The sequence below is a fragment of the Melozone crissalis genome, unplaced genomic scaffold (assembly GCF_028551555.1).
Source record: "Melozone crissalis strain CALT ecotype California unplaced genomic scaffold, PUWL_Pcris_2 ptg000061l_1, whole genome shotgun sequence".
In the NCBI taxonomy this organism is placed as follows: Eukaryota; Metazoa; Chordata; class Aves; order Passeriformes; family Passerellidae; genus Melozone; species Melozone crissalis.
The window spans coordinates 6,296,495-6,317,279 of NW_026535839.1; the positions used below are offsets into that span (position 1 = coordinate 6,296,495).

The window sequence follows — 20,785 nt, forward strand, 5'->3', positions numbered from 1 at the left end:
CAAAGAGCCCCCAAACATCAGGGACCACAGCCACCTTCCCGTGTGCCTCAATGCAGGAGGGGTTTGTGTGCAGGGATGCCTGTGCCCAGCAGAGCCCAGAGCCTTCCCTGCAGCAGGTCTGGAGCCAGGGCTGGCACTGGGGTGGCACAGAGCAGGGCCAGGGGATGAGGAGTGCTGAGCATCACCTGGAGAGCACAGCCCCACGCTCTGCATGGCCCAGAGCTCAGCAGGCAGCATGGCTTTGATCCCTCCCCAGCCCTATCTCTGCCTTTAAACACGACTTTGATCACCCTGGGGTCTGGCAGGAGCAGGCTGAAGGAACTCCTCTGCCATGGTAACTGAGGGCTGGCAGCAGTGACAGGGCAGCACTGCCCTCCCTGCCAGGGCCAGGGGCTCAGCTGGGCTCTGACACGGCCACAGGAGTGACCCAGGGCCAGGCTGGGTCAGACACGCTGGGGGGAGGCAAAGGAAGAGGAAAACAGGAGCTGGGAAGGAAAGGTGGAGGTGTAAGCAGGAACTCCCCTTCCTTCCACCCTTCCTCCCATCCTTCCTTCCTCCAGGGCAGGTCCAGCTGCAATGACCCTTCCTGCATCACCCGCTCCAAATTTCATCAAAAGGTGAACAAATCCTTGTCCTGCACCAGCTTTGCTGAAACTGAGAATTCCAAGGGGACTGTAGAAAACACCAGCAGTGCTCAAGCCTCCCTTCCAGGGAAGTGGGGAGTTGGATCTCTGTTACAAGAGGAAGTTCACAATTACAGCACAAGTCGTTACTGGAAAACAAAATTCCCTGGCATGTTGCAAATAAAATGTGAATTCCCCAGTCTGGGGTTCAAGACAGCCCACAGCCTTCATTCCAGGGCCCATCTGAGAGATAAAATGAGATGATATTTATGATGGCGGAGACAGATAAAAGTTGGTAGGGGAACAACTCTGGGAGGGCATTTCAAACCATGAGTATTACATCCAAAACAGCACAAGATTCACTTGCAGAAAGAAGCCCACAATGCTGAAAACTCCTGAAATTAAATCTCTGTGCACACCCTCCCCAGTAACCTGAGCAGCACTATTGCAAACAGCTCCAGAGAGCAGGACTGTGCTGCCTCTTCCTCTCCTTGGGGAAAGAGGGTTATTAAGTCACTGAGGGTTATTAAGTCACTGGAAATCTTTGAACAGCCCTTATTTTTCACCGTGGGTGACAGCAGCTGTGTCCAGGGCATTCCAGAGCATCCAGCTGCTGCAGCACACCAGGACTGGGGTCTCTGCTTTGAGTCCAGCCCAAGAGTGACCCACAAAGAAGCAGTCAGTGCTCTCCCCGCCCAGCAATGGATCCCCATCCAGGTTAATTCCTTAATGGACCCTGATCCCCACCCTGGATCAACCCTCAGCATCCCCCATGGGGGCTGTCCTAAGAACAGAGCACAAACCCAACTTCTGAGCACTCCTGCCTGCCCATACAGATGTGCCTGCCTGTACAGATGTGCCTCCCCATATAAACACATCACCTGCCCTTTCCTCCCAGCCTCCTCCAGAGCCACCACAAGCCCCAGAAGCTCCCCAGGGGCTGCAGAAGCCTCTCGTGTCACCCCACAGTTGAGCAATCCACAGATCTGCCACGACTTGGGCAGGATTAGGCAGAGCTGCTGCCAGGCTGAGCTGCCCAGGGAGGACAGATCATTCCTGCCAGGAGCCAAGGCTCTGAAAAGGGACATTGTTTCAAGGATGATTTGCTGTTTTCCCCTCACACACACACACAGATCTGTAGCTCCAATCTGGCTTTTGTGTGAGGCACCTGCTACCACCTGTGGTCAGGGATGAGACCAGAGAGGGAAGAGCAAAGGAAGGAGGGAATGGAAGCCAGGCTTCCTTAACCTTAACCTTAACCTTAACCTTAACCTTAACCTTAACCTTAACCTTAACCTCCAGCCAGCTGCTCCCCTCCCCTTTATCAGGCAGCAAATCCCCACATTTTCCACATACCCTTTTTCTACCAGCACAGTTCCTGCCCAGGTGTGATGCAGGCAGACCCACACCAAACTGACCTCTAAACTTCAGGAATTCAAATTAAAATGGGCCTGAGAGATAAAGCAGCCTCCCAGGTTTACTTTTAAGCTCAATGCAAACAAACACAGAGGACATTTTGCAAAAGCCAACATTGCCTCTTGCTGCAGCACTTCAAAACAAAAAGAAAAGAAACCCCTGGGTGATGGGATGGCTCAGAATGAGGTTTTGTCCCTGGGTCAGAAGCATCTGTCAAACATGCAGACAAGGAGGATGGAGAATGCCTTGAGGTCTCTGCAAAGCTTCTGCAAAGGGCTCAGTGGGAGGATTTGCATCCACTGAGCAAAGAGCAGGGCCTGGGGCTGTGTCCCCATGTCCCACTGGTCCCAGTGGTGGGGTTGCTCAAGCTCCAGGGCTCACCATCATGCTGGGAACAGGCAGGAGCACTGGCCAGAGCAGTCCTGTTCACACCCTGCCTCCTTCCAAAACACTCAGGGATGGTTTGGAGCAGGATGCCAGAACCGCCCATCATCATACTTCACTTTTTTCCTTTAGTCTTTGCCTTAATCCTTTAATGAATTAAGTGGAGCAATTAAGCAAGATTTTTATTTCTTTTTAAAGTGAACACGCATGAAAATGGAGATGGGTATTTTTTTGCAGTTTGAACGCTTAATATGATAATTAATGCAAAGCCCCTCAGCTTTAGGGATTCGCCACACCTCTCACCCAGGCCTTGTTCTGTTTATCTTCCTGGCAGACTACCTCTCATTCCAATGAAGGTTGCCCCTTCCTCTTGCTCAGGCAATGCCCAAACTGCACAGATCAGGGCAGGAGGGAAGGGTGGGTACTCAGAGCTGGTCCACAGCAAAAGCCCCAACCAAGAAGCATCAGGGGTGCAGAGTGCTGCCATAGCAGAAAATGGAGAAATCTCCTTTCTGGGGAAACTCAGAGGGGACCAACCTTGCTCTCCAGCAGTGTATCCAGCACTCACCTCAAGCAGCTGAGCTGAGCCCTCATGCCCAGCTCACTGGGGAAGGTTTGCTGGGCAGGGTGATGAGGGCAGTGCCTTCCCCAGCCCTGACAAAACAGAAGGTTTGGCTCTGCAAAGGAGGCTGGACAGGCTCGCCTTCCCAGGCAGCATCTCCACACCTGGTATCTTCTGGCCCCACCAAACCTCCCAGTCCTCAGGTCCCTGCTCCTTTCCTCTGCTTCCCCTCATCCATTTACTCTGTTTGGCTTAAAATACTTGCAAGTATGGCTGAACATCTCTGTGCCTCAGTTTCCCCACCAGTGAAAAGGAGGTTAACAGATGCCCCTGCTTCCCTGGAAGGATGCAGGCACTGGAAGATGACAGACATTTGGGGGATGCCATGGACCCAGCCCAACATCACTGAGGCTCTGCCACCCCTGTTCTCAGCACACATTTTAGACTGTCAGCACTACAGACATCATTATCCCCTGTTCCAGGAAGGAAGGGAAGGAGCCTGGGACTGATGCACATCAGAGCAGCACAACTCCAAAGGTAAATTCCTCAGATATTTCTCCAAATGGTTGGACAAAGTGTTTCAATGATAGGGAAAGCCTTGCTGTAGCCCCAGAGGTGTTAGCAAACATGGCTCAGTTGAAAGCAGGCAGTGGGACCCAGTAAATCCCACAAAGGCCATCCTGACTGGGCTGGATGGTATCCCTCAGCACTGGGATTTGTTGTTTGGGAATGCCTCTGCAATCTGTGTTTCTTTCATTTTTCAATCCTTTTTTTCTCTCAGTTTATTCTAAACTTCTTCCTTTTTTCACCAAAACACATTTCCTGACACAAAAAGCTCCTGGTAAATGTTCTCTGACTCACTGAACTGCCCCAACAGACCTGCCTGCACAGGAACTGGACCATCCTGATTGTGGGTACCAGAGCCACCCCCAGCCCTGTGCCCAGGGCTGAGGAAAGCTGTTCCATTGAGAAACACTCCCTGCCAGATGTGGGCAAGCCCTCCCTCACATCTGGAGAGCAGTCAGACATTTTGATTTTCTCTCTCAATTGTTTGTTTCCTTGTCCTGAGCAGGACAAGCCTTGGAGATGAGCTTCTTTGCCTCTTTCTGCAGAGAAGTCCACCAGCATTTTTTCCTGTAAGATTGTGGTTTTGCAAATCCGGAAGGAAGAAAATAATACACCCTGAAAAGCAGCTTCAGTATTGGGAGAGAAGTTTGTCTCCTCTCTTTTGCTAGCCTGTGAGGAATCAGTGTGTGTTTTTACAATGGATTTGTTCAGTAGTACAAATTCATGGAGGTTTGGGCTGCTGGTACCGTGTCCCTTGGTGGCCACTGCCCTTTAGAACACACCTGAGACCCAACCTTCTTCCATCCCAAGGCACAGAGTGCTGCAAAGCCTGTGGTGATCATGGCCAAACACAGCAGCCAATCAAGCTGATGACCTTTGCTTGGTTGTCCAGTCAGCCAAAGGCAACACTTTTCCCTTCAGGCTCCTATACTAGACACTTCAAAAGTTATGGAGACTGCTCCCATAAGGTCCCTGGGAAATCTCAGGGACACACATCCATCAATATTTTGCAGTCTGAGACAGTAGCAACATCTCCTGCTGCACTGGTACAAGCCCAGACACCGTGCTTGGCTTCCTGTAAACAAAAGCTGTTTAGCTCTAAATTCCTCTTTTGGCTGAGGCTGCCCTGGTTCAGGGAGGATGGTATCGAGATAATCATCACATGGATTGTGTTCCTGGGACTGGGACTTGCACAACGGCGCCTCTTTAAAATGCCCTTGGAGCAAGGAACTTCCAGCCTGGTTTCTCTGCCAGGCAAGACTGGGTGTCAGGTCTGAGCACCAAGGCAAAGGAGAAGGAGAGAGAAGGATCTGAGAGGGGAGCATGGAAGTCTGGGACTGAGGGTTAACAGATTAAAAAACATTTATGGATTGCAATGCATTAACAGATTAATAAGAATGTACGGACTGCAATGGGTTAACAGATTAATAAAAATGTATGAACTGCACTGGGTTAACAGATTAATAAAAATGTACGGACTGCAATGGGTTAACAGATTAATAAACATTATGGACTGCTATGGGTTAACAGATTAATAAACATTTATGGACTGCGATGCAAAGGAAAGAGTACAAAGGATTTGGGCTGGAGAAGAACAGAAGTTTTTCCCCAAAGCATGACAAAGCAGGAGAGGAGTGGTCTTTCCCAGGGAAAAGAGTTAGTGGTCCAGGGTTTTTCAGGCCAGACCAGAACAAGCACAAATTATTTCCCTATTTCAAAATTAACCTCCACTTTGAAAGAGTTTCTGCTCAAGCCAGGCAAACCAGAGACACTTGGGTGAAGCAAGAGTGTGGGCAGACCCTGGTCTGCCTGTGCCTGATCTCCCAGTGCCCGTGCAATCCCCAGGACACAATCCAGTGCACTGGACTAAAAGTTAAACATCCAGTCCAAGCTGGTTGTGTGGCATCAGTGAGGGGAGAGACTCATCTTCTGGGAATGGCTCATTCTCCCTGGACAGACACCTGAACTATGGAGCTGTAATTTAACTTCTCATCCTTGCTCTGCCCTTTAACTCACTGTCCTCTATCCCCAGCTCCTCGTAGGACCCAAGCAATTCCCACCTTGTCCCCTCCTCTATTATCCACTGCCACCCACCAATCTCCTCCACAAACACCAAGCTGAAGTTTGGTTTCTCATTCAGGGTGGTGGAAAAGCACATCTGTGTTCACCCACCCATCACAGCCCCAGCTCCTTCCTGCAAAGCTGGGCCAGCAGAAGGCGCTGACCATGTCCCTGCCCTGGCCATTATCCCAGGGGGATGTTATGATGCTTGCCTTGCAGTGCATGGTGGGGAGAAGGGGGTCCAGTGCAGCAACTTCAGAAAGACTTTAATGTGGCACCATTCCTGGTGCACAAAAGCATGACCAAGCAAAGTCCTGTGAAGGGGACCAGCCCCTCAGTGAGTCACACCAGGAGGGTTTAGGGTCTGTGATACACAAGGCATCTGGGAATGACCAGGATACTGATAGAGAAACCTCCTGCCAGAGCTGGAAGTGAGAGGCTGTTCCCTGGGCGTGCCAGCGAGGAACTCACCTCATCCCCCACCACCCACTCAAGCCTGGTGGGCAGTTTTGCTTGAGATCATTTCCCCAAGCCTCGCTGGGACGTGGTGGTTTCTCTTCCCACGGTGTCCTGTTGGGGACTGCGGTGACACGGTGACACAGCGCTCCGAGTGAGGGCTGGTGGCACTGCCAGCAATGAGATCAGCCATCCATGAGGTCAGCCATGCCTGAGATGAGCCATCCCTGAGCTCAGCCATCCCTGAGCCATCCGGCACGCGAGGCAGGACCAGCGGCTCGGGATGAGCTCATGCACGGAGGGATGGAGGGGAGGAGGAGACACACTGACTCACCAGCTCATCCCATGATGAGGGCCTGCTACAGCCCCCTGTCCTGCCAGGAAAACCTGCAGCTCCAGCCCCCAGTGGGGCTCTGCTGGCAGGGATGATGGCAGTGGGACCATGGCACACCTTGGTACTCTGCCAGCGGGTCCCCACTGCCTTACCTGGACACCAAACCTTCCCCCAGGGCCCTGAGCAGCACCTCTCCCCATCCCTTCAGGGTCCCATCTGTCTGTAGAGCGATGACATCCCCTCTGTGGGCTGGCATCCCAGCCTTCTGTTGCACTGAGCTCCTGACTCTGTCCTGCTGCCAGATGGCTTCGGAGGGAGATGACTTCATCTCTTTTAAAGGGGCAATGGATCTGTCAGCAGTGCCCTGTAGGAATCAATGTGCATCATGCTTGGTGGGAAGCCAACATGGGGAGCATGCCACAGCATCCTTATGATCCCACACAGGGCCCAAAGAGGCTTGGATTCCATTCCAACACTCCAACAGCCTCCTGCCCTTCACTCTCAGCCATGTGTCATGCTTCATCTGTCCCAAGAATAAACTTGTGGAGAGGGGGACCAACAGGAGCTCCATGTGATGCCCTCCTGAGTGTCAGAGGGCAGGGACTACCCAGCACTCAGCCTCACAAGCCAAAGATGTCTTAATAGATCCCACACTGAATGGAGGGGAGTGGTCAGTGTGCATCAGCCTCTTATTCCCAAAATGATGTCTGATGGGTGGCCTGAGTCAAACTCATTCATCACCGGACTCCTCCTGGACTTCAGGCCAGGATAACCTGGAGCACAAAGGAAATCCCAGCTCAGATTTGTACTGGGTACAAAGGGTGAGTCTCAGAGTGAGAATGAGGTGTGCTCACAGAGATATGAGTCAAGGGCTGTGATTACCACCCTGCTGCAAGGGGAGAGATGGATCCAGCCTGTGCCCCTTGGGAGATTCCAAAGCACCCGAACGTCCCTCTCCAGACAGCACCCCCTCATTCCCCAATGATCCTGCCTGTCTGGGAGCTGCAGGGTGTTTTACAGGAACCATCCTGAGTCATGGGAGCAGCTTCACCAGCCCTGGTCAAGGAGGCTGCAGCCAGACCCGGCTCGGGGAGCCGATCCCTGCCCAGGAGTGGATCCTCCCTGCCCGGAGCAGACGCTGCTGCTGCCGGGGGAAGCGCTGCCGCCGCCGTTCCAGGCAGATAATCGCCCCTTCCCCGGCAAGTCCCTGCACGCTGCCGTGCAAACAGACCCACAGAGCACGGCAGCAATGCAGGGCTGAAGGGCCAGACACACAGACGGGCTCTATCCCCTGCAAAGAGGAAACAGGAGCTGTTTGTCCCCGAGGGAGGGAACTCACAGATCCCTGCACACCCCTGAGCTTGCACCAAGACTCTGCTGCCCACCTTCACCCACACAGCTGGAACATTCCAGCTCACCCTCACCCTCAGCAGGGATGATCAAGGGGGTCACACCCTCATGACTGTTTCTGAGGGCAGAAGGGTTTGGAGAAAACAAATCCAGTGTCACAACTCATCAGCACTGCCCTGACCTGCGGGGCCATGGAGGCAACACTGCAGCTGCAAGTGCTGGCCAGGAAAGGCATGTGTTTGGGAGGATGAGCTGCAAGATGGGCCTGCAGACAGAACTTCAGGGCACAGGCAGGGCAGTGAGTCCAGCCACAGCAGGGAGGCCCCTGTAGATGTTTCTTGCTGGTCCAGAGAGGCCCATGGTGATTTCTCTGCCCCAGCCTGAACATGCTGCTTCTCTGGAAAACTCTGCATGCTGATAACCCACAGCAGAACAGCCTGGCTTTATTACATGGAGATCTTGGGTGGAACCAGGAAATGAAGTCTCTCCCCATGATTAGGGAGAAAGAAGCGCCCTTGCCAGCCAAGGATGGGGCTCTGACATCCCCCACACCCTGGAAAGGCCCCATTGCTTCTGGCAGGGTGAGATCTCAGCAGCAGGACGTGGTGGTATGAAATGTTGACAGCAGCTTATGGAGCCTTGCTGGCTTGTTTGACTGACTGTGAGTGGTGTGAAGAAGGACAAAGCCAGGCACCATGCACAGCCCCATCTTCTGTCTTTCCTCCTGGCAGAGCTCTCCCAGCCAGGCCAATCCTCTCTGCTCGCAACCACAGGTAATTCTGCAACCCACCCCTTTCTGCAGGAGTTGCTCCTTGGGATAAACACAACACTTTTCTTCCCAACCCAGCCTGACTTCAGGTTGATCAGGAGAGCTGAGGAGGCAGAGCCAGAAAGTTTTCACCAGTTCCAGGTTCTCACTCACCACTGATATGGAATGAACAGCTGGAGCTCAGGAAAAGCTCTCCTCTGCTTCTTGTACTTCCTGGATCACTGGGATGGCAACCAATCCAAATGTGCTCTAAGAGACCATGTTTGTAAGGAAGGCAGAAGTCCATCTTAGTATCCTAGCTATGAGGATTTTGGGGGTTCCATAGCTAGATTGCTGCTCACCCCAAAGCCGTGATTTAATTAGGAAAGGTAATTTTGTTATTAAACCATCTGGTACATTTGGAAAAGCTTAATCAAGCCTCCTTCAGTCATGTCCCTCTTGTTCTCCTGCTCCATAGCCAAGGAAGTTTTTTTCTGAGAACTCAGGTATCTGCAGCCAACAAGAGCAGCACCATGCTCTGCCACCTCTGTGGGAAGGAACAGCCAGTGCCACCAACCTGCTGGCAACAAGGTGGAGTTGTCAGTGGCTTTTGCATTCACTGGATACTGTACATTTTCTGTAAGGGGATCAGGTAATAACCAGCTTACACCCAATTTTTCTGCAGGGCCTGACTGATACACAGCTCATCTGTGAGCACCAGCCTCCCCAGAGAGCATTTCATCAGCAGAGCAAAGAACAGGGATGAAAGAGGGCCCTGTCACCACCTGGGTGAACAAGAAGACAGTGCAGACAGGAGAGCTGGCTCGTGGGTGGCACTGCTGAGATCAGCACTGCTGGCCTTGCTAGCTGAGGGCTCACACCTTGCTCCACAGGATGAGACCAAGCCCCCACTGCTCCACAAGGAACCTCTGCAGTGGTGAAAGGCTCCAAACTCAGGGAAATGCTGGTTCTTGCAGCGATCAGCTGATGCCCTGAAGCCAGAGGTTTGCTCACTTGCACCTTGGTGTGTCTAAATATAATACAGGTATTGTTCTGAGCCCTGCGTCAGCCCTGCTGAGATCCAGCCACCAATACCTGATTTTCTCGCCTTCCTTCCCCAGCTGTGAGACATGCAGTGTGGGTGAAGGAACTTTTCCTTTCCTTCCTCCCAAATGCACCTCCCAGTGCCACCACTGGCTGATCTGGCTTCCTCTCGTGAGATGTTATTGAAAAGAAGCTAATTTGCAATTTCAAGGTACTACTATTTCTACTGTCCCTTTCATAATCCTCAAAACTTCACTACAAGCTCCCCTATAAATCACCTGTGCAAACCAGCTAGAAAAAATGGACAAGCTGCACGTGTAAATCCAACTAAGTTTTTGCCTTCTTCCCACTCAGTTCAAACGGTTTCTGAAAGGCCATGATGAGCTGGAAATCAAAGTCACTTTCCAAGTGGAGTTAAATGCTGTGAGCAGAGCACCCAAAAAGAACATTTGGAGCACCAAAGCTACAGAGATTTCCCAAAACCCAGCTGTGTCCCACAGTGACCCATGGGGGATTTTTCAGTCTCACCATGCCATGCACATTTCCCCTCTCATTCCTGGTACAAACTCCCTTGATTGAATCCTAATTCCTGACCAATTTTGATTCCATCAAAATCACATTTTCTGGTGAATTTACCATGTTGCTCTCACTCATCTCCACCAACAACTCCAAATAGTCCCAATACACCATGGGTCAACTTCTTCACATCTTTTTGGATTTGCACCATGAAATCACATGGATTTTCCAGGGGATTGGTGTTGTGTGATTTAAATTGACAGCGTTTAGTTTGAGACAAGTTCCAGTTGAGGCTGTACGTGCGGCCAGAGGATCAATACCCTCCTGTCTTGTGAGGCTTGCTGGTGGCCAGTAAGGTGCAGGTTTGCACCAACCACTCCTCCCCAAACAGGGTGTTAACAGACCCTGCCTCTCTCCTCCACTCATTCCCGTGCCATCGTTGGGTGTAGCCTCATGAGGAGCAGCCAGGCTCCTATGTGGACAGTTTGAAGTTAAAACTGTCCAATTTTCATACTATTTTTTTTTCCTCTAAAACTATACAGAGAGCTTTTTGGTAATTTCATCTGCAAAAACACACCAGAGGGGAAGGACACTTCACTTAAAGCTGAACATTCATTTCCCATATTGAGAACTACCCTGTTCAAACTTCACTTCAGTATAAAGGAGGAATATTAATATTTACTGGGGTTTGGGGTGGAAAGGAAGAGGGGAGGCAGAAGGGCACAAAGAGGACTGAAGGACCCTCACAGAAGGGTCCGTGTCTTTCCACCTTGGTCCAGCCCTGAACAACTCCCCCAGAGCCAGGATGCTCTACAAAGATAAATACCCCAAAGCTCCTGTACGTTCTCTGGTCTCCCCATGCTGCCATCTCCCATCGCTGCCTCCTGCCTTTTCAGGGCAGGACCCCCTTTTCATCCCCTCTCTTCCATGCAGCACAGAGCCCCCGGGGCTCGCTGGCACCAGCCGGGGTTTCTGGGGGCTCCCCCAACACAAACAACAACAACAACCACCTTCAAAGTGCCTCTCGCACGCAGCTGCTCCGAGGGCAGATTCAGGTTTCCCCCACCCCCTTCTACCCATCCCTCCTCACAACACCCACCTGGCAGATAGCTAAAAACAATCTTTGAGTTTTTCAGGTGTGCTGGGAGGGATTTACCCGACATATTCCGCCAGCCCACCACTACCCCCGCCCTGCAGTTGAAGCCCTGGATTTCAGGTTAATCTAACAGTAAAAAACGCTGCAATTATTTGGCTCTAAGGCTTGGGTCCTTGCCCGGTTCTGACACAGGCACACTCACAACTTCACGGAGGGAGCGGGCGATGCCCTTCTTCCTCCTCCTCCTCCTCCTCCTCCTCCTCCTCCCGCAGCCCGTCACGGGAGGGCTGGCGCTCCTGCGAGCCTGTTCCACCCCTCGCAACTTTCTCCCTCGCCGCTCCCGAGCGCTGCCGCCGGAGCTGCAGCCGGCAGAAGCCCTTGCTGCAGGGATCTGCCGGAGCCCTCTGCTCTGATCTGCCCGCACCATGGAGCCCCGGCGGGCAGCCAGGAGCTGCTGCTGCTGCCGGAGAGGATTCGCAGCGCAGGGAGCGCAGAGACAGCAGTGAACTTCAGGAGAGGCGCCTCTCCTGTTGCAACAGGTAAGGCGCGCTGCTGGCCGGTGTGGGGAGTGGGAATGACTCAGGGAGCAGTCTGTGCAGCATGGATGGAGAGAAAGGTATGGAGGTTGAAGAGATTTAATCGTCAAACTGCTTTTGCACGTGAGTAACTTTTGCTGGGAGCAGCATTTACCTACAGAGAGAGCTTTGGGATGCAGAGCTCTTCATCTCTTCCTCACTTCTGGCAGCCCTAGCACGGGGCTCATGGAAGGAGGCAGAAAAAGTTTGCATCTGGCTTAGCTGGGGAGCTTCAGCAGGCTGCAGCCAGTGCAAGCAGGTGGGCTCCAGGTATCAAAGCAAAAGTGACGCTGCAGAGCAAGGCAGGTGTGGAGGGAGTGAGCACAGAAGCAATCCAGGTGTCTGAGCAGGGCAGGATTTCTGCAGGGAGCAAGCTTGTGCTGGAGTAAATGGATGAGCTGTGGCAGGAGCAGCCATGGCGTCTGGCTGTAGGCTCAGCTATTGGCCATGTCCAACCCTGCTAACCAGGGTGAGGTGATACAGCTCCAAACTCTGTCCCCACGTGCCCCACTAAGCCGCTTCACTGTCACCTTGAACTGGGCTGTGCTCTGGGGATCCCCTGGGCCGTGCTCTGGGGATCCCCAAGTGCAGTCACAGCGCTGATTTTCCCCTGCCCAGCTTCCCTGTACACCCAGCTAAGAGCTCCTCACCTGCCCTTGTGCCCCTCCACGATGGGCAGCAGAGCCAGAGAGCTGAAGGCAGAGCCACCCTTTGTGTGTCTGCACCTTCATTCACTGCCAGTGCCTTGTTATGGGATGAAACCCCAGACAGAGCAAGCCCAGTCCCACTTCAGGGCATGTAGGAATTATTTCCTATGTACATGTGCAGCCCTGATAAAGGAGGTGGAAATACAGGCAGGGAGGCCTGGGCACTGGGAGCCAACCCTTCCAAACTGCAGTTATCAGCTAATCAGCCTCCCGGGAAATTGGAGTTGGACTCGGTGGAGCACAGCACTCCAGAGGGGCAAAGATCAGCGGTCACGCGACTGGGGTTGCTTCAGAGGAAACCCTCAAAGAAAGCTCCTGCTCCCTTTGCCTTTGTGGCTGCGGAGGGCTGAGAGTACCCAGGTGGTGTGGAAATTCAGCCTGTGTGGTGGTACGAGCTGGGCAGGCTCTGCTGGGCAGGCAGGGCTGTGGCCAGCGGACTGCTGCTGGCCCTGGATCCTGGCAGGGGCACATGGATTGCTCTGTTCTCCCATTCCGGCGCTCAGAGGGGCAAAGAGCAGGCAGGGGATGTGCAGGGAGCCGCCGTGTCTTTCCAGGCTGTCGGCTAGAGAGACCTGGCAGGTTATAGGAGCTTTGGGATGGAAAGCAAACAATCTGTACTGGTTTCCTGAGCAGGGCTGGGCTGTCTCGGGATTCGGGACAGCAAAGTCTCCAGGCTCGGCATTGTGTGCTTTTATCATCTCCTAATGTGCAGCACACCTCGCCTTATCAGGAATGGTTCAGGGACATCCACCTGTGTGCTGTAGGATTGGGGTTCCTGAGGCTCTGGACAGGGAGAAGTCTCTAACCCAGCCAGGGGTTCGGTCTCGCTTCTCCCAGCCTTGCCTGTAGGCTCAGCATGGTCTGGGACAGTCCCAAAATGAGCCCGGCTGCTCTGCCTGTGCAGGGGAGAGCACAGCAGGATCCGCTCCTCTCCTTTCCGAGCCCTTCCCTCGCACCACGAATGCATTTCAAACCCTAATGTTCCCAAACCAGTGCAGCTCCCAGCCCTGCAAACAAACAAGCGCCGCTCATGTACGGAGGGAGAGTTCAAAGGAGGCACGACACCTGGAATCAAACATCTGTTAGGGACTAATGCATTTTGCATCCTGCTCTCCTGCCAACTGCTCCGAGGCAAGCGCTGCAGGATGGTTCCAGCTCCCTGCGTGCTGCAGCAATGGCATTCCCTGTTCCCTGCACCTCGCTTTGTTCCGTGCCACGTGTGGAGCATGCAAGTGCAGCTGCACCTCGAGCTGTTAGCACCAGGCTTCCTCTTGTATCATGGACAAACATAAGAGGATTAAATACCCCTGAGCCCTTTTAAATTTTTTAAACTGGGTTGGCAACATGGATGCTGCATTGTCTATTAACAAGCTGATCTGCTGAGCAAGCATTTTTTCCTCTAACCACACTTTTTCCTTGGCAATGAGGCAGGTAGTGCTTTATTAGCAAAGAAACTTCTCTAATTCTTGGAAGAAGGAGCTCCAGGGAGGGGCAGGCTGCAAGGGCTGCTAGGAAGGTTTGTAGCTCAGAAATGGACAAGGAGCAGGGTTGAAACAAACCAAAGGAAACACTTTCCTTTTCTGTATGGAGGGCATAATTAACTGGGGAACAAATTGCCACAGAATATTGCAGACACCAAAAGTTGTGCTTGGCTTCAAACAAGGTTTTGATCCATTTGGGATGGATGGCTCCAGTGAAGGTTTTTAAATGCAGTAGCCCAAGATCAGACAGGTGCTTGCAGTGATGCTGAAAAGTGGGAGAAGGAGAAGTTTACCTGTGAAGTTTACTTCTTTCTTATGCTCCTCCGCTAAGCAATCAAAACTGGCCATTTTGGGAGAGGGGATAGAGAGGTAGCCAGGCAGGGCTGCTTGGATGCTCTTCCATTGTGTGACTATTTTTGAGTGGCTGGGTTGCACGTGTGACAGGAGCTGTGACTCAGGCAGCCCGGGAGACGCGGGTTGAGCCATGAATAGCCGCTCCATATGGCCCCGGTTGACAGGGACACTCTGTGCCCTGCCTGCTTGTCACAGGTGCTCCACGCAGTGTCCACGCACCCTTGCTGGCCCCACAGAGGTGCTGCACTGGCCGATCTCAGAAATACACTCAAAGCAGAGAGGATGGAGCAGGAGGGAGTGACCTGTGCTGGGAGAGCTGACAAGGACACACTGTGGCAGTGAGGCCAGCCTGGGCAAACGCGGCTGTCCTGGGGGTTAATATTTTTTCTCGGTGAAACACCGAGCTCCCCAGGGCACGGGCTGGCCTTGCAGCAGCTTGGACACGGCACAGGAGGTGGGAGGCTGCGGGCAGCTCTGGGAGCTGAAGGGTTTCTATCAGCTCGCAGGTAACCCTTGCTTTCAATGAATCCCTGCTGCAGGGAATTTTTGTGGCACGACTGCTGGCGTGCTGGCCAGCCATCCTTGATGCCCTGATTGTCTCATTCATTTTTTTTGTCCTCTGTGTCCTCACGCTGCCTCCAAAGGCAGGAAAGGGGCGGGAAGGAGCAGCTGGAGGCGGACAGATGGACACGGAGAGAGAGGGGCTGAGCAGAGAGCTGCGCTCCGAGCTCACCTGCGGGCTGCAGGAGGGAAGGACCGGCAGGATCTGGGCAGGGCAAGGAGGGAAATCATCAGATCAGTGCAGGGACAGGTCTGCAGGGTGAATGGAATTGCCGGGTAGCAGGACAAGGTGGGCAGGGCTGCGTGCGGGGCAGACGAGGCTGGGCTGTCCCTCCTCACCTGCACCCAGCACAAGGGGCACAAGGTCCCTCAGCAGCTTTCACACCAAGGTGCTCCTGGGCTCTTTCCCAAGGAATTTCAGCGATTTTAGGATAACGTGTGTGTTCCCCACGAGTAATCGCAGAAAGGGCGCTGGAGGTGATGAGGGCAGTGGCCTCGTTACCAGCAGCCAGGCTGAGTTAAGGCGGCAGTGAGGGCTCGCAGGGTCAGAGCCCCTTCACACTGGGCAGAGCTGCTGCTCTCCCCAGCCTGGGGTGAGCTGGGTTGGTGTCCCTGGGTCAGGTGTGATTTGTGTGTGGGACCTCGGCTCTCCCAGCTTTGCAGCACCTCGGTAAACAGCTGGTTTGTGAGCAGCACAATTCATGAAGCTGGGTTGCCAGCGGCGCTCCCTCTTGTGTGGATTCTCTGATGTCTAATAATCGGGTTGGGCTCACATTAGAGCTTTTTCTTCCAGCTGGGAGTCCTAATTTGGATTTCTCTCCTCTGTCCTGCTGCTTTTCACAAGCTTGTGCAAAGTTAACTCCTTTCAGGTCTTTGCCTATCTGGTTAAATGTGGCTGTAGCTGGCCAGTGGATCTGAAGGGTACCAGGATTGACAGTGTGATTCCACACACCCAAATCCCTCAGCAGTCTGCAGACAGGGGGATGGTTATCAGTGTAAGATAACTTGCATCCCAAGCATGAGGAAAATGTGAAAGGCTCAGGATGAGTTTTGGCAGGAGAAAGCAATCAGAGAAGAGTCCAGGACCCCTTGTGGGCTCTCACAGATAGTTTGCAGTGACTGAGGTATGAGGTTCTTGGTGCTAAAGCCTCCATGGCAGCTGAATCACAGGGTGAGCGGGGCACAGTCCCAGCAGCAGCAGAGCTGGGGCACACTCATGTGAGATCCTGGCATGCTCCACCTGGCTCTTGTGCCAACGTTCTTGGGCTGCTGCTCTGTGGTGCCCAACCCAGGACCCCTCACACCCTGCCTGGTGAGCAGCTCCCACCAAATCTCCTTCCTGCCAGCACTGGCTGCTCCTTCTCCAGCCCCCAGGGCTGTTTCTTGTCCCAGCCAGCAGTGCCCATTCCCCTGACAGCCACAGTGGGATGTGCTGTCTCTCCCTGTCTCCTGGCTGTCACAGCTGCTGTCCTTGTCCACCCCTCAGCACCTCCTCTGGTTGTCTGTGCAGTGGCAGCTTTTGGATCATAAGCAGGATTTAGCCACTTGCTCCCATAGCTGGTGAGAGCAGAGGAAAGGGATCAGGAATTATCCATAATCATGGTTCCCTTTGCACAGCCCTTCTTCACTTCCCTCCTGTCACACTTGCCCTGGGACAGGAGCCAGCAGCAAGGCAGCTGGCACTGCAAGGTTCCCTCAACCCCCAGACCTCACTGAGGGCTCTGGAGCTGCTCAGTTAACTCTTGCTCTAGAATGATGCTGCAGTGCCAAAGCAGAGAGAGATCATTGACCCTCACAACTCTGCGGAGAGTTCAGCTATGTTCAGGTTGTCCTGTGCCTAAAGATGAGCTTACAAAGTGACCCCTCAGCTAGGTGACACATCTGGGCCAGGCCTAGGTGTTGGCAGCAGTGCAAAATCCAGCTCTCCCTGGTTCCAAACAAAAATGCAGATTGCAGGTGGAAAGGTGGCCTTTGGCTTCGCATACTGGGTGATGCTGTGGGACAGAGGATGGCCTGGGGGCAAAGACACACAGCACCTGCCTGCTCCAGTGAAGGGTCACAGCAGGAGCAGCATCAGGGTACAGCCAAAGCCCCAAGGATGGAGGAATGGGTGAGATGTCCCAGGGGAAGGAGCTGAGTGGCTGCAGGAAGCCACAGTAGGATGTCATGGAGCAAGGTGCCTTTAGAGTCAGTCTGGCTCTGAGCATCCAACCCGTGGAAGCTGGGGGAAGGAAGAGTTGGACATCAGAGTAACTAAATGCTTCCCAGCTGCCCTTCCCATGTGGAAGGCCATCCTGCCATCTCCTCTCTGGCTCTACTCATCCGTGTCTTGCACCACTCAAGGGGCAGCATCCCCCCTGTTCCCACTGTCAGCCTTGAAGGGTGGTCCCGGCAGGACCCCCATAGGTCCCCTGGTGACAGCAGACCAGGTCTGGGGGAGGCAGGGCTGCCTCACAATGAAGCATTTTCACCAAGCCCTGCAGCAGTACAGAGAACAAGGTTATCTCTGCCAGATCCCCCTCCCAGCCAGGACCCAGAGTGCCCCACACCGTTCAGTGTCTCACAGGCTTCCCTCAAACTCCTTCAAGGGAGTCTCTGTCCACCAAAACCCCATAGAGGCTGCCAGCCCAGGCTCCCTGGGATACCCAAACCCCCTGGGTTAGAGCCCCTGCCTGGTTCAGCTGGCAGATGATGAAGGAACATCTGCAGTGCTTTAGGGCTGTACCTGTTGTGCTCAGGGACGTGTGTGTGTGTGTGTGGCTTCCTGCCATGCTGGGCAGGCCAAGGAGAGAGTCCCTGCTCTGCATGCCAGCATGAGACTCATTAACCCATGGCTTTCCATGGCTCTGCAGCTGAGAAGCCCTCAGCAGAGCCCACCCCATCAATACCCAGCCCCTTTCCCAAAGGAACAGAGCTCAGCCATGGAATGGCTGTGGCACAGGTGTGGCACTGCCCTGGCAGCATTTCATGGGACACTGGGAGCAAGGACAGTCCTTGGAGGTGAAGGGCACATGCTCCAGGTTCTACATGACCAGCCACCTTGCTCCAGGCTGCCCAGCAACCTGGAAACAATTTCCAAAACTCTGTCCAAGCCATTGAGAGATTGGAGAGTGGAGATGGGGAAGGAGCAGCCCAAGTGTGCCTGGATGGAATCTGCCAGTCCAGCAGAAAGCTGCACCCACAGCAGCACAGCCCCCAAGCAGGCTGGTGCAGGCAGTTCTGCAAGCACCAGCCCTGCAAAACCATCCACAGGCGCTGGAAAACCCCCAGATACACTGAAGAAGGAAACACCGTGACTGCAGGGGCTCTGTTCATTAGTTTTCTGGCTTTGTGCAGTACCTCCAGGACGTGTTTCTCCTGTGCACTGCAAAACCAAGCAGAGACTGCACAACCGAAGGCAGGAGCAGGATCTCTGAGGATGGGATGGTTTTGTTTGGTTTTTTTCAAAGTCCAGGAAAACAGTTTGAGAGATACCCATCTCCACAGAGAATTCAAACCTCAGGTGATGACTGTGAGCAACCATCAGGGATCTCCCCAAATGGAAAAGAATCCAATTCCCACCAAAATCACCGTGGCAGAGGAGAGGGCAAACATTAACCAAGCAGCACAACCTCCCTGCAGGGTGATCACAGGCTATTTCAGCATTGGGAAGCAAAACATTTCACAGACATGGCCAACACAGTGTCCATTTAACTCTGTGACTTTGCCACACTGAAATCCCAGGGATTGGTTTGTGGTCGGTCCTGTTTGGGAGCAGCTGTAAGGACATTGCCCCATCTGTAGCTGGACCCCTTCTGCCCCACCAAGCCAAGAGAACAATGTCCCATCTCCTATTGCCTTCCCAAAACCTTCTACTCACCATCTTACAGGATTGCTCCCTTTGCTCTCTTTTCACAATGGCCATTGAAATGCATCGTTAAAGTGATTACTTGAACAGCCAGTCTCATCTCCTGTCTTTCCCTGTTCTTGCAGCCTCTGACAAAGAATCTGATGTGTTTGGGGGTGATTTTGCTTGGTCCTTATCATGGGGAAGAGGCTGTTTCTTGTATTAAAGGAAAAAAGGGAGAGAAAATGGAGGGAGGTGAGGGAAGAAAATGAGAGGAAGAAGGAAAACTTGGGATGCATGCTGGCAAAAGAGTAGTAAGGGAAGAGTTGTCCTTTTCCAGTGAAAATGATGATTTTTCTTTAAGCTTCTGATCTCAAAACCTTGTGCCAAGCCCCCACCACAGCTCATGAGGGGAATGATGCTCTGGGTGCACTCAGCGCTCGCTTTGTTTTGTGTTTTGGGTTTTTATTGCTTTCAAATGCTCTTCTTGAAGGGAATCAAAAGGTGGGGCTGGGGCCACACCTGCTTCCTGGCAGGCTGCAGCACTTTGCTGCGATATGGCCAACAAACAGAGCAGCCCACAGCTTGCAGGAGACCCCTGGGAGGGCCCCCAGAGACCCCCTGGCCCTGCCCCAGTCACTGACCCCAGCTGGCCAGAATAGCCTTTCCCTGCCCCAAGCCCCCCAAATCACCATCTCCAGGGTCTCCCCACGCACACGCTTTGAATCTCAGCGCTGTGTTTGTTCCCTCGTTTCAAGCCCGACAGATTTGGGCATGTCTTTGACGGAGGTTCACAATTTGGATGTTAAATTTAGCCGCGCGCTCGGGCTCTGATTAGAGATACCCCGGCTGTTTACTGCCTTTGCGGGGAGTTTGCATCCACGGGGCTGAGGGGGAAGCCCCCCGAGGCTCTCTGATCCTCGCCTGGTGATTAGGAGAGGAGGCTGAATCACCACATAATGATGCCCTGGTATTTCCCTCAGTGGGAGCGTGCCCTGCCTTCCTCACTCCATCCCACCGAGGGCTTCTCCAGCACTGCTGGCCCTCAATGCAGCAGCTCCAGCAGGCCACCAAAGAGAATTGGAGCACTCAGGAGTAGAAATAAATGGTCCCATGAGGTGAAGAGACAGAGGCAAGTGAGGGTGTTCAAGTGTTAAATGCTTGCAGCTGATCTGGCAGCCTGAGGTGTGTGTGGTCCTTGCCACAGGTCCCATGGGTTGTGCACTAATTACTGACAGCACAAGGATGGGAGGAATGGTTCTCTTAATCTCCATGAAAAGTCTGATTGATTTCACCCAGTTTCCATCTGGAGATCCTTGAAATCCGTGGCAAGGACCCCTGAGCTTGGCAGTGCTGCTCCTCCCTGGTAGCCACCTGCATCTGGGGATAAGGGCCAGTAAATTGATTTTTTTGCTGGTTTCATGCTATGTACAGGTTTCAACCCACGGAGCAAAATTCATAGAAACCCATCTCTCTTCTGCTGGTTCATTGCTGTCATCTTCCAGGGTCAATCCCAAAAGGATTTTCCCTGGAGCTGAGCCAATTCACCAAATTTCCCCTCTCTTCAGAGCACTCTCCCCCTTTTTCTGTTAAGCTTCCCCATGGCCTTTGGTAATGTCCCAGTCCCACTTCTGGATAATTTTGCATTGTGACTGTGGCATAAATGATTCCAGAAGCAGAGGACAGATCAGGGACATCACAGACATCTCCTGGGGGATCTATTACACTTCAAATTGCACTAAAACCATGCTGGAGAAAGAGAAACAAGACCCTCAGAGCATGATTGCTTCCCAGTGCAGCCTGCTAAGGGAGAAACTGCAGCTGCAGGTCATAGGGGATGATTTCCAGGCCCAGGGTGGGAAGTTGCTGTCAGGGGACACAGACTCTCTGTGATACTGCTCAACTGAGCATGGTCCTGACACAAAGAGAAGCTCTTGAAAAGTTGATGGTGATGCCTCCTAGACAATTCTCCCCAGGTTTTGACTGTGTCTTTCAAAGTTTCAGATCACTTCCAGAGGAAATGAGGCTTCTGCCTCATGCCCAGATGCGTAGTCACTCTCCATCCCTCATAATAACTGCTGAAGCCATTGATTGCTCTCAGTCCAGCTTGTAATTGGGAGCAAA

At 53.1% G+C, this 20,785-nt stretch overlaps 1 protein-coding gene across 1 annotated transcript in view; it reads left to right on the forward strand.

Annotated features, from left to right (window-relative positions):
* The first annotated feature begins 11,646 nt into the window (after positions 1–11,646).
* Positions 11,647–20,785, forward strand: part of FAT2 (FAT atypical cadherin 2) — a 55,136-nt gene continuing 45,997 nt past the window's right edge. Inside the window, exon 1 of the mRNA XM_054287996.1 lies at positions 11,647–11,696. The gene's annotated coding sequence lies outside the window, so the exon portion shown is untranslated. The remainder of the gene's footprint in view (positions 11,697–20,785) is intronic.